Source organism: Mirounga leonina, unplaced genomic scaffold, assembly GCF_011800145.1.
Source record: "Mirounga leonina isolate KUSES-001 unplaced genomic scaffold, KU_Mleo_1.0 Mir_174, whole genome shotgun sequence".
Lineage (NCBI taxonomy): Eukaryota > Metazoa > Chordata > Mammalia > Carnivora > Phocidae > Mirounga > Mirounga leonina.
The window spans coordinates 25,516,359-25,529,958 of NW_023270451.1; the positions used below are offsets into that span (position 1 = coordinate 25,516,359).

At 39.1% G+C, this 13,600-nt stretch overlaps 1 protein-coding gene and 1 pseudogene across 3 annotated transcripts in view; one reads left to right on the top strand and one right to left on the bottom strand.

Annotated features, from left to right (window-relative positions):
* The window catches only part of UMAD1 (UBAP1-MVB12-associated (UMA) domain containing 1), a 215,538-nt gene that overhangs the window by 71,785 nt on the left and 130,153 nt on the right, over positions 1 to 13,600 (top strand). The window lies entirely within an intron of this gene.
* LOC118020803 lies at positions 7,926 to 9,029 on the bottom strand (annotated as a pseudogene).

A 13,600-nucleotide genomic window follows, 5' to 3' on the forward strand; every position in this document is an offset into this window, starting at 1 on the left:
CTCTCCATCCAAATGTATTCTCTTCCACTGACCCAGTTTGCAACCCTTGGGACCTCCATTCTATTGTAAAATATCATGGTGAAAAGCACCAGCTTGAAGCCAGTCACACTGATATGAGTTCAGAGATGTGTACACATCTAGAGTTGCTGTTTTGAGCAATACCTTGGCCTTCACTCTAGATACCCCTGTCGCTGGCTTTACATACCTTTACATAGAGGTAGAGTACTCTCCCTAGGGAAATCCTGGCTCTGGAACTTCTCTGGTGGGGGATGACCGGTAAGTAATTTCATTTCACTGAGTGCCATTTTCCTCATTTGTAAAATTGGGATGATAAGCCTATTTTAGAGGTTGATGAATTGATTAAATGAGTGGCCATATCTCCCACTTGGGAAGCACTCGAGGAGTGTTATCTTTGGCTGCTAGAAGAATAATATCAAGATTCCATCTAGTGCCTTTTCACTGTTCGTTTGCATATCCATTCATTCAACAGCATTTCTAGTGGGTCTACCGTATGCCAGTTACTTCTCTAGGTATTGGGAATAAGCAATGAATATGATAATGCAGTCTGTGCCCTCCTGGAACTGACAGTCCAGTTGGAGAGACAGACTTTAATTATGTGATCACCTGAATAAGTGTAAAACTACAGCATCAATAAGTGCTGTGAGAGCAGATGACCGTGTGTGGAAGTTTGAGGAAGCCTTCCCTAAGTAACATTTGAGCTGGAATGGAAACGTGTGTAAGAGTTAACTGAAGGGAGAGAGGAGGGGAGATGGAGGGAACAACAAATCATAATGGCTCTTTGGTGGGAGGGCAAATAGCACTTGGAGGAATTGGAAAAAAGGCCTGTAAGCTGATGTGCAGAGAGCCAGGAGGGAATGTGGAACTTGACGAGGCGAGGGAGTCAGGCAGACCTTCACACTAGACCTCGTGGGCCCTGCTAATGTCTTTATCAAAAGAGCAATGGAAACCATGGATGATCACTGAGCTGTGGGTGAGCGTGACATGAACAAATATGGTTTGAAAAGATGCTCCTCCCTTTTTTCCCCTTAATTGAGAAGATTCAGCCCTTTCAGATGGAAGCTGCTCATTCTCACACACTTAGGACTTGGCTTCTGGGATCAGGGTTGTCATTCTGCTGCTGCCACACTGCCACTCCAGTCCATTTCTCATCTACATTATTAATAAGGACGCCATCTTCCAAACTTCATTCCACCTGCCATCTTCTACTCGCTCTAGATTGTGCCCCAGACTTTCCCTGGCCCCTGGACTTGGCTCTCTCCCCTTCCCAGATCCTGTAGTCAGTCTGGGTGACTCTGTTATCCGTGGTGATGCCCCAGCTAACACCCCAACTTCAATCCCTTATTCTCCAAAGACTTTGCCTGCCAATGATTTTTACCTTTTCTACTTTAGCGGTTCTCCGCTATGGCCTTGCTCAACATTATATAATCACTCAGAATGGGCTTCTCCTGGAATCTTAAATCTTAAACCCAGAAATCCTATTCTCTGAAGTCAAATGGCCCGTCTTGCATGCCACCATTTCTGCTTGTGTAATTGACAGTTGTTATTTGCTCAGACTCTCACCACTTCTGGACTTCTTTTCTTATCCAGTCTGGAGCCTGTGGTCAGTCATTGCAATGCTGTGAGATCGGGTCTCTCAATTATTTTGATCCCTGCCAGTTTTCAAGTCTGGATAAATCCAACCTTTCCCTTTATCTGCCCCTCCCCCCAGGCTACAAAGCATTCCCACAGAAAATAATAATTGTGCTATAGGCACTAGAATGTATGGTCGATTCCTAGTTACCTGAACTGTGAGCACTCTTCTTTGCTCCTTGTTCGTCAGCTGTGTCTTCACAGAGTAGATGTCAACCTTGACTGCCCATTGGAATCACCTGGGGGTGTTCTAAAACCTACCAATGGCTTGGTTCCACCCCTAGAGATTCTGATGTAGTAGGCCTGGAGTATATGTCACAGGATTAGACATCCCCAGGTGATTCTAATGTGCAGCCAAGATTGAGAACCACTGTGCTGACCTGCCCACGGAGGCCCACAGACATGTTAACTTCCTTTTGAGCTTTCCGCTAGCCCTCACGTTAAGCAGATGATTGTGTCTCATCCAACATCTCTTTTTCTAGCTTTAGACCTCCTTATTTTTAATTGCATCCATACTTGCCTGGTTCATTCCTTTTTTAGAGGAAAAAAAATATGCCCACATCCTCATGTTTGACCCCTTCAAAGGCACACTGGGTATCCCTTTCTCCTCCACTCCTGATCTGAGCCAGGTGATCTGAATGGTTAGGTTTCAGAAGCAGGCATGTGATGATCAGCATGCATTTTACCATAGAAACAGAACTTGGGAGCAATCAAATTCAAGTTTATGTAATCGTAAGCAGAATATTGAAAAATGGTGATTTTTATTTTTTTTTAAAGATTTTATTTATTTATTTGAGAGAGAGAATGAGAGACAGCACGAGAGGGAAGAGGGCAGAGGGGAAGCAGACCCCCCGCTGAGCAGGGAGCCCGATGTGGGACTCGATCCCGGGACTCCAGGATCATGACCTGAGCCGAAGGCAGTCGTTTAACCAACTGAGCCACCCAGGCGCCCGAAAAATGGTGATTTTTAAAGCAAATAAAACCTGATGAGATGTAGCGAGAAGTAATACCTGAAAGTGGGTTGGGACTGGAGAGGGCAGCCGTGGGAGCAGGAGTGGGGGCTTTGCAGATCCAATAAAACTGGTGAACTTTGATTTTCAAATCAAACTTTGAAAGTTTTTTTTCTTTTCCTTCTGAGTGGAAGGAGTAAAATAATCCAATAGATGTTTAAAAAACAGAGCTGTGGTAGCAGTATGGGACATGGTCTGTAGAGGAAACAGGTTTGAGACATGGAGGATATTTGGGAGCTATTTGTAATGGTCGAGGTAAGATGAAGTCTGAACTAGCAGCAGTGGAGATGAAAGGGGGAAAATACCTTCTAGAGATATTTTTAGAGGTAAGAATCAAAAGGATTGGGTCATATTTCATTTTAGAGTATTATGTTAAAGACTCCTGGGTGTTTAATTTGCTCAGGGCAATTAAATAACCCAAAAGACTTTTTGCTAAATTGCCTATTTGTTTCAAAGTTACCTGTCTTAGTCCATTTGGGTGCTATACGAAAATTACCATAAACTGCGTAGCTCATAAACAACAAATTTATTTCTTATAGTTTTGGAGATTGGAAGTCCATGATCGATGCACTGGTAAATTTGGTGTCTGGTGAGGGACCACTTCCTAGTTCATAGGTGGTTGTCTTTTAGCCATGTCCTCACATGGTGGAAGCGGTATAGGACCTCTCTGGAGTCTCTTTCATAAAGGCACTAATCCCATTCATAAAACTCCACTCTCATGACCCAATCGCCTCCCAAACGCCTCACCTCCAAAACCATCACCTTGGGGGTTAGGGTTTTAACATACGAATTTGGTGGGGGTCAGGGAGGGCACAAACATTTATTCTGTAGCACTGCCCAAAAAAAAAGAGACTTCTTAGAAAAAAAATTTTGAAATAATTTATCTCTTTTTTGGAATGTAATTTTATTTTATTTTTTAAAGATTTTATTTATTAGAGAGAGGGAGAGCATGGAGGGGGGAGGGGCAGAGGGAGAAGCTGACTCCCTACTGAGCAGGGAGCTGGACCTGGGACTCCATCCCAGGACTCTGAGATCATGATCAAGAGTTGGATGCTTAACCGACCGAGCCCCCAGGTGCCCCAGTTCTTGTCCCTTTTAAGAAAACATTTATTGGCATTAGTGAACTGATATGTCTGACTTTTGGTAAACGTAAAAAAGTTGAGTGTCCTATGAAGTTCCAGTTGAGTATTTTTTTCTGAAATTTACTTATCATCCTTAACTGCTATAATCAGTAAATTCTGTGAGGAGAAAGAAGTAGGCAAAATAGTAAAGTGAAAAAATTATTATTTTTTCAGATCTTCTGTGTTCTAGACCTTCTGTTTCTAACACTTCCATGAATATACATCTGGGTATTAGCTTCCTTTTTGTTAATTGCCAGTGTCCTCATTATCTTTTGCTGTGTAACAAACTACCCAGATTTAGTGGCATCAGATGACAATTTGTGATCATCTCTCATAGTTCTGTGGGTTGACTGGGCATAGCTGGACTGTTCTTGGTTGGGCTCTTTCGTGTGGTTGTAATCAGGTGTTGGCTGGGGTCTCTGTCATTACCAAGCTGGACTGGGCTTGATGTCCAGAGTGGCTTATTCACATAACCATCAGTAGATGCTAGGTCAAGTTAGGGCTGTGAAAAAGATTATCTATACATAGCCTCTCCATATCCCTTGGGTTCTCATAGAATGGTGGCTGGCTTCTAAGAATCAGTGGTCAGAGACACAGGAAGTAGAAGCTACCAAGCCAGCTAAGACCTGGAACAGGTACTGCATCACTTCCACCATGTTCTGTTGGTCAAGGAGCCTCAGGGTGTTCCCAGATTCAGAGCATAGAGAAATAAATACTAGCTCTTGTTGGGGAAATGTTGCTAAGGAACACATGTGATGGGAGATGTTTTGGCCAACTCTGGAAAATAAAATGTGTCCCAGTCAGTGATTATAGATAAGGTAGAGAAAAAGGTAATTACAGAAGGTACTGTGAATATTCCAATCACATTTAAAAACAACTTAATAAGTTTTTAAAGTTATTAAAATATTGTTATTAAAAACTTAATAAACTTCCTTATTTTGGAATAATTTTAGGTGTACAGAAAAGTCGCAAAGATATCACAGAGCATTTTCGAAATATTTTTCATCTACATCTTACACAGCCATGGTAGATTTGTCAGAACTAAGAAATTAACATTAGTACAATAGTATTAACGAAACCACAGACTTTATATGGGTTTTACCAGTTTCTCTATAAATGTCTTTTTTGTTGTTCTGGGATCAAATCCAGGATACTGCCTTGCATCTAACCACGTTCTCTTTTAACATGTTAACCAGTCTCTCTCATACTGATTTTTCTCTTTCACAACCCATTAGGAAATGGCTTATTTACAAATATGTGTCTTTATGAATAGTAGAATTTTAAAAATGTGGTTTAAGTCAGTTGGAGAATCAGTGATCTCTAAAATATATGTTAGCCTTTTTTGGATGCTGTAAAACATTTTCTAATGAGTTGCTATTAGTCTTCTAACATGGGAAAAACAGTAAAATTTCTAATAGAAATATATAACATCATAGCCATTTTGGGTATTTTTAAAAATTTCCATGTTAACTTTAAACCTTGATCTTTGTTGTATTTGTGACAGAAAAAAAAATTAAAAATGACTTAAATCAGTGTGAATAAGACTTTAACATTGCAGTTTAAATTTATAGACTTCAACATAGCCACCATTTTTTGGTGATCCAACATTCAGTCCGATTTTCCACCTCATTGAAAACATTCTCCAGCTGCTGCCGAGTGATTTCATAAATTGCATTCATGATCCTGGCTTGAAGTTCCTTTAAAGAATGTGGTCTGGATGAATACACAGCAGTTTTAACACAGTCCCATAAAATATAGTTCAGTGGGATAGGTCAAGTTTAAAGTTGCACAAGGATTTCATAAACACCCTGAGTAGATGTGCACTAAAACTTTGAATGTGTTACATGGAAAAACCTTATAAAGGATGGCAGTGTTCCAAACGTAGATTGAGTTGGTCATCTATGAAACAATTCCTACTACTGATGGATCTTAATAGTGCCACCTGCTAGTTCTTTCATAGTAAATTGTGTGAAATGACACATTCTGTAAACTGATGAACTACTTATTTATTTAATAAATCCATCAGTGAAAGAAACCTCTGTCCTAAGAAATGGAGCTATTTATTAGACCCAAAAGGTCTTAAGCCAGAAATGTCAGGCATTTTTGTGGACTAAGAGTGTTGCCCTCTGGCATTGTTTTTTTGGTTTTTTGGGGTTTTTTTAACTGCAGCAAGTAACACACCATACCCAGTTGGTATATTTGTCCTTTATCTGGCAGCAAACTCCAGAATCTCTGGGTAGTTGGGTGAATGCCAAGTTAAACCCCAGAAAGACATCAGTGGTCTTGGCGTATAGTTCTGAAGATACTCCTAGGCTATAAGTGCGCACTGAAGGCTGACATTTTTGGGTGTTTCACTGGTACATTTCCTTTGTTGATTATATTTATTGGTTTAGAGGGAATATCTTTCACCCAGCCGTGACATTGTTATCCTAGAGAACAAAGCAAACCAATATAAATTTCATATTCCTAAATTAGAATTGTGGTCCTCTCGTTAGAATAGACATTGCTCATGTTTTGAAATTAATATGATTATATGAAATGGATGGTACACAGAAAACATAGCAATTGGTGGTAATTATGTCTACAAAGGCTGGTATGTTGGCTGGATGTTGTGCAAAATTACTACAGGGCAGTGTTTACTACTGGCCAGTCATGTCAGTTGAAGTTAGGTATTCTGCTAAAATACCTTATTAATTTTCAACTTGTCACTGAACCTTTCTTTAAATGTTTATGAAAACATGTGAATTGTTCATACTTACCTATTTTATGTGCTTAACATACTCTATTTGTATTAGTAGCGTGGAACTCTCTTGAATCCAGCTACCACACACCAAGACAGATTTTGCACTTACTGATAAAATTATGTTTCTGTCATACATGGTACAAATATCTCTCTTTAGAGAAGAAAATATGAGTGCAATTTCTGGCTGTTTTAGATAATTCTGAACTTGTAATTTCCTTGCACCTTCAAAGGATTGTGATCACCTTTGTCTTTTCTTTTTTGATTATAGTCAAGAATTAGCAGTGTATGCTTTAATTATATAGTTTTGTTCTTCCCCACCTTATAAAAAAAAGCTTTTGATCCACATTATTCTGATCAAAGTTATTATAAAGTTAGTGTAGAATTATAGGCTTAATTAGAGCATTCCTTTTGAGATATTGTCCTTAGTTCTGTAATCCTGGGAAGACTGCTGTTCACTCATGGAGTCTCAGCAGTTAGTCTACTACAGTGTGAATTGGGAATGCTAGGTGAAATTAAGCCATTAGATTTATCCTAGTGTGAATGTGAATCTCCCGTCAGTTGCCAGAAATTCTCTGGTTCCTGGAGTGGTGATGCAGGTAACTTTTACTTATTAAGATTTTTCATTTTAACTAAGGCCTTTAGATTTGAACCCTTAAGTTCATGAATGTAGGAAGCTTATGCTTTTGAAATTATCTTCTCTGTTTAATTAAGCAATATTTTGGTGCTTTTACTTTTCAGAGGTAAACCTCTCTTCTTATTTGGCTTTCGCTTAAGTAAAATAGAAAGATTTGTTATTCTTTATTATATGGAGAAGTATGGAATCATTACCATACATTTGAAGTTTTGTCATAAATACTTAAGATCATGAGGAATATGGTTAAAAGGAAACCATTCACCACACCATACGTGAGAGTAAATGCCTAGCCTAAAAAGCTTTTGTGATCTTTCATTTTCCATTCATCCCCTCGGAATGAAATAGTTACCTATCATTTCCATTAATTTGCAGTATCACCTTATGATACATCTTTTTGTTTTTGAAGCAAAATGGTATGCCAGATAATTTTATTTTTTCATTCAAAAAGCATTTTTAATCCCAAATGCATTAATTAAAAATGCTTTGCAATCTCCCACAATGCTCAGGAAATATCTAAGACCTAAGACTCTGATATTAAAAAGCATTTTCATTCAATTGGAATTGTATTACATAGTATATATAAGATTATAAAGTGTTTTATTTATACTCCTAAAAGTGTACTTACTGATCTGTTGTGAACAGGGTGGTGTTATTTTAGTGGCTTCAGCCATGGAACACTTGGGTTTCATAAAACCAGTGGTGTAAAAAAATTTTCAGGAACACATCATATAAATTACTGTTTAATAGACAGTGATTTGTGAAGAGTGATTATGCCTTAAATGAATATTGTTGCAAGGTCAAAGAGAAAAGTTGACCTTGGGTGATTGATAGCATAACACTCTTGAGGGCACAGATATTATAGCTAGAGATAACCCATTGTGATATCAGGTTTGAAGGAAAAATAGTGTGATTTAAAGGTTATTTTTTTAAGGTACAATGAGGTGTGTGGGTATACACACACATGCATGTGCACATACTGAAGGCTTCTGCAAACTTTTCATCCAAGTCCACTTTTAGTTTGTTATACACATTTCTTGGAGAACCACTGGCTAAGATGCCACATCTTCATCTTCAGAATTAATTCCTATAAAGGCGGTTTTGATTATCTTGATCCTGAAGTTTTACTCTTAACTTCCCCAAAGCCTGCTTCCTTCAGTTTGGAAGGACCTGGGAACACCCATGAATTCCCTCCCATACAGTTTGCCATAGTAGTTGTGTTCCTGAAATTTTGTGCCAATGTCAGGAATGGATCTCTCATTGTGTGTCCATGATTAGAGAATTGCTTTCTCCGATAAAATCTATCTCCTGGTAAAGGAGAAGTGGTGGTATTTATTACAAAGAGCTTTGCCATTTGGTGAGAGAGAAAGGGTTATCTTTTGAATATTCTAGTAAAATATGCCAGCTGGATTTTTGTGCTGTCCTTCCCAATGACTTCACTGCATTCTTTTGGGCTTTCCAGATTGCAGTTGAGGTTTTCAGTGCTATTAGTTCAGGCTGCACTTAAGTCACTGATATAAATTAGTCCTTTCTCTCCTCGGTTCCCAGTGTGAATATTACACATTCTGACTTGAGAAGCGTGGTCTTTGGAGATGTCTGCTGGTCAGATCGTCCTCCTGAGAATGATCCCTTTGGATTTTTGTAGTTCAGTTTTGAGATCTCTACATGTCTTCTTCCTACATCCCAGCTCTTGTGCTAAGTGATTGGCTTTAGGTCACAGGTCCATTTTTCCACTTTCCAGTTTGATGAAGGTGGATTTCTGTGCCTCCTTACCTGCTGAGTTTCTACTTCTGTCTTTTTATCTGGAAGAATTCTGTTTATTCAGATCGTATCTGTTCACTCAGTACTTTTCAGATTTAGTTGTCTTTATTCATTTTAGTCCAGTGTGCTCTTCAAATTATCTTATCGATGCAGACCTTCTGATGTGCATGATAGCCCCTATTTGTTTTTGTTTCAGAGAACCTATTTTTCTTCCTCTAATCAAGTTGCCATAAATGTTTCTTCCAAACATCCTATTCTTTTCTTTAGGAAAGAGTTCTCTCTCTTTGAATCCTGAGACTGTTTCTTAATGTCTTCATATAGAGTGACAGGGCAAAATAAGTGACAGACTTGGTCCTCAGTGTGTTGAGGTGAGGGTAACTGTGTCTGTCTGAGCTTTGCCGCAGTTCAGAAGGCCGGTGTCATCCCCTACCGATGCCTCCAACATGCCTGGAGCCTGGCTTCTGGTGGCCGCCTAAAGAGATGGTCACTTCCGCTCTCCTCGCCTTAGGAAATGAACCAAAAACAACGGGGGTGGCCAGAGATCATTGGACGTCCGGTTTCCCCACAGCCCGCGCTGCTTCTCCTGGCGTGATAGCTGCCTTGCTCGACGAGGGTGATCCTTTTCTTGGCTTGGTCTGCACCCCTGACAGCCAGGTTCTGTACAACTACATTTTGAGAGTCCTGACATCTTCTGGAGAAAAAGGAGTTAAGCTTCCAAAAATGTATAAATTTTATATGTTAATTTAGGGGAAACCCTTATTGTCTAGTGAATCAGACATATGGATCTGAATCTCAGCTCTGTGACTTCCCAGCTGGGACTTTGGTGAGTTAATTAACCTCTCTGGGCTTCAGTTTTCCTCAGCTCTGAAAGGAAGATGATGACATGGTCTCAGTAGGGCTGCCATGATGTTTATATCTGAGAATTTATGTAAAATATGCAGCCCAGCCCTGGGCCCAGGATGGGTGCTCCCTCAACAGCAATTTCTGCTGAGGTTTCTGCCCATGCTCACCACCATTCTTAAATTTGCCTTTTGTTTTGTCCGTGACTTAATCTCTGGAGCAAATAATCTTAGTCATGTTGGAGGATCAAAAGCCTGGAGGAAAACTACCACCATGTGAAAGACAAAACCAGTAGGAAATACTCAGTATTATTTGATTTATTTAACCTATGACAATTTCCTTTTTTTTTTTTGATGACGTACCAGTGGTTGTACTATTATTTTAATGTGTGCACTGAGATTTATACAGTTTTAGTTACCCTTATATTTTCATCTAACAGAAGATGATTGTTTTTGCTTTGTTTATCTGCAAGTTTTTGCTAAATTGGTCTCCTTGAAGCTTAGCATATTATCTTTTTATGTGTAGTAATATAAGGAAGAGTGCGGAATGTGGTCAGGTCGCATAATTTTAGAGTAGCCAAATTTAATAATAAAATGCAGAAGCACCATAATATAACGTTGGTATATTCGCTTCTTTTGGGTTTTTTGTATTTTTTTTTTTTTTTAGATCTTCAAATTTATTCAGTTTGGGTTTTTTAACAGATTTGGTGACACACGTGCTCTCTCAAAATAAAAAAAAGAAAAAGAAAAGGAAAATATTCAGGATTAGTTCAAAAGAAGCGAATAGCTCGCTATTTTTAGAGAGAGAGAGAGAGAGAGAGCATGTGCGTGCATGTGTGTGCAGGTACAGAGGGGCAGAGGGAGAGGGAGAGAATCTCTCGATCTCATGACCCTGAGGTCATGACCTGAGCTGAAATGAAGAGTCGGATGCTTAACTGACTGAGCCACCCAGGCTCCCCTTTCTTTTTCTTGAAATCTGTTTCCTTGGTTTTGCCCCTCATCTTTTCTGCGTGGTCTCAATAAGCATCTATAGATTTGACTTACAGAACTTATCTTGAGGTTTAATTTAGGTTTTCTTTACTGAGTGGTGCTTCATGCTTGGTAGGAGGCTAAATCCCCTGAATACTTCTCATGGTTAATTGGACCAAATCATTTCCTGCATATTATCTGTGGTGAATTACAGTAAAAGATCCCAGTGAGACACAGTCCACCCTAGTGGCCAGGGGCTTGGCCTCTGAAGCTCAAAGCTCATTAGACCGGAGTTCAGATCTGGTGTATATAACATTAATTAGCTGTTGGTCTTTGGGCAGGTCACTTACTATATGCCTCAGGTTCCCCATCTGTAAAATGGAATAATAATGCTTAATTTATCAGATTGTTGTAAAGGTTAAATGAGATGGTACTTATCAGAGGCTTAGCCCAGCACATGTATACACTGAGTCTTCAATAAACATTAGCCATTATTATGTAATGGAAGATACAGTGTTATTAAGACATTGTCTTACTAAGCACCTTAAACCAAGCCACAACATAACCCAGTTTTTCATGTTATCAATTGCAAAAATGTATTCTAAAGCCAAGCTAATAGAAAAAAGTCATTTTCATATATATAGGATACTTATTCTGAATTAATAAGAGGGTCTGTAGACTATTAAACAGTAGGTAGCTATTGAAAGAATTAATCCATTTTCTTAAAGATGTTCAACATATGACCAAGGCCTAGAGTAGGCATTGGAAGGATGTAGTATACTTCATGAAATTTTTCCAGTATGGGATCTGACTCACTGAACTTGAAAATGAAACAAACAAAACAGAAGCTTGTTCTCCCTGTGCCCATGGTGCCAAAAAATAAATCACTGCTGTATTCATCAAGTCATAAAATTTAAATCATCTCTATTTGAGTTGGATAGCTCAGGGTAGTATTTGACGCTAACCACTGGCTCAAGCAGGATCTGGTGATATTTAATGAACTGTTGTTCAAGGTCAATTGACACTAGGTTGTTGCCTCAGTATTAAAGTATTGCAAAATGATATGGATGTAAAGAAAACTCATTAAGCAATGGCTATAAATGAACTTTATTTGTTCTTCTAACCAGATGTATTATGGTTTATGCTTGTGTTTATGCTTCATGCTGTGCATTAAGAAAATTTTCTTGCTTTAGCTTTACCAATAATTTGCTCTTTTTCTGAGCTCTTGGGGCTGTGGCTACCTAGCAACAACACATGTAGGCATTTCTTTATGTGCTTCTCCTGCTTTCGTATTTTCTATCGGCCAGAACCCCTAGCCTGTATCCTCTCTGGAAGGCTGCTGACGCTCAAAAGAGGCACTATCTTTACCCGGGACAGTAAAGTGCCAGTGTTCTTTGTTGTTTTATTGTTGTTGGGTTTCTTTTACATCTGCCATGTTCAGTTGCCTTGACATGGCTGCATTTGGAATTAGCTGGTAGCTTGAGAATGTGGAGCCGTTGGCTTCAGGGTCAGTGTTCCCAGGTGAGAGAGAGTTCCCAGGTGAGACAGAGAATGGGCAAGGGAAATAAAAAGGAGGGGCTAGGGAATGAAATCCTGTTGTTTGGATTCCTAGAGGAGCTGGCAGAAATTTTAGGAGAAAGGGTAAGAAACTATTTTTACTTTTCAGCACCACTATTTGGGCGTAAGATCGGAAGTTATATGAGTTATAAACTTTTAAAGTATTTCAGATGTTGCTTAATTATTACATAAGTACACCCTAAGTGGCTTAGGTTATGTACTTTTAAACTAGGAAATTAGCCTAGTTTGCTGAAATATCAGACTTTTCCTTGGACAGACCGCAGATGAGGCCATATACATACTTAGTTATGACCTGCAATAGCAGGCATTGGAGGTCTGACCATGCAGTTAGTCTCTGCCTCACTCTCATCATTTTGCTGGGCCTCTGTGAAATGCCCCCCGTATTGGTCAGTTGCTGTAACTTCTGGGGAGATTTGGCATTTTCCCCCATTCCTCACACCTGCCCTTTTCACGTCGTGCTCAACAAAATAAAACAGTCCTTTGTAGCAGGCATGATAACTCCACCAGTGTTTCTTTGAAGTGATTATTTACTCTTGTGCAGTATGGTTTAACTTCAGTACTTGTGCTGTCTAAAAACGGTCAGAAATACTTGCAAAACTTAGGTTCTTCAAGGCCCATTTTTTCTCAAGGAAGCTGACAGGTGTTTCTAATGACACTGCAAGTTGAGCAAAAAGCTTTAGAAACGCTGGATATTTATATCAGCGTCAAAAGCAGTTAGTATTTCTTGATATATATGTGTAAAAAATGGAACCTGAGTTTGTACGACTCAAGGTATTTCATGATCATCTGCAAAATTAGAGAATTTTCAAATGGCCACTTGGGGATGATGATAAATTCATGAAGAGTAGAAGAACTGACCCAGCTTGCCAATTGATTGGTTAGAGAAACTTATAAAGTTGTTCAGCTTCTATGTATTTGTCCGTACAAAGGGGAAGCATAGGAAGGTTAGCCAGGATTTGGCTGAAGAGAAATCTGAGTAAGCTTTGCAGTTCCTGTGTCAATGGAGAAAATAGGAACGCAGCTTAAATAAGTTAAGACTGTTAAGCATTTAATTACTATGTGGTGAGCACCTTTGTTTCCCATAATAGGAGCATAACTGTTAAAAGTTCCTGAAATCCTGGAATTACCACTACTTTCAAGGCATGAGTCAAATTTGAAATTCGGAACAGCAGGCTAAAACTTTCAATTGAAAACTGGTCAGTCGCAAATTTTAAAATGAAGCAAAAGAATTCCATCATTTGGTCAAAACCTACATATATATATATATTTTTTCATCCACCTCAAAGAATGTCTTGTGA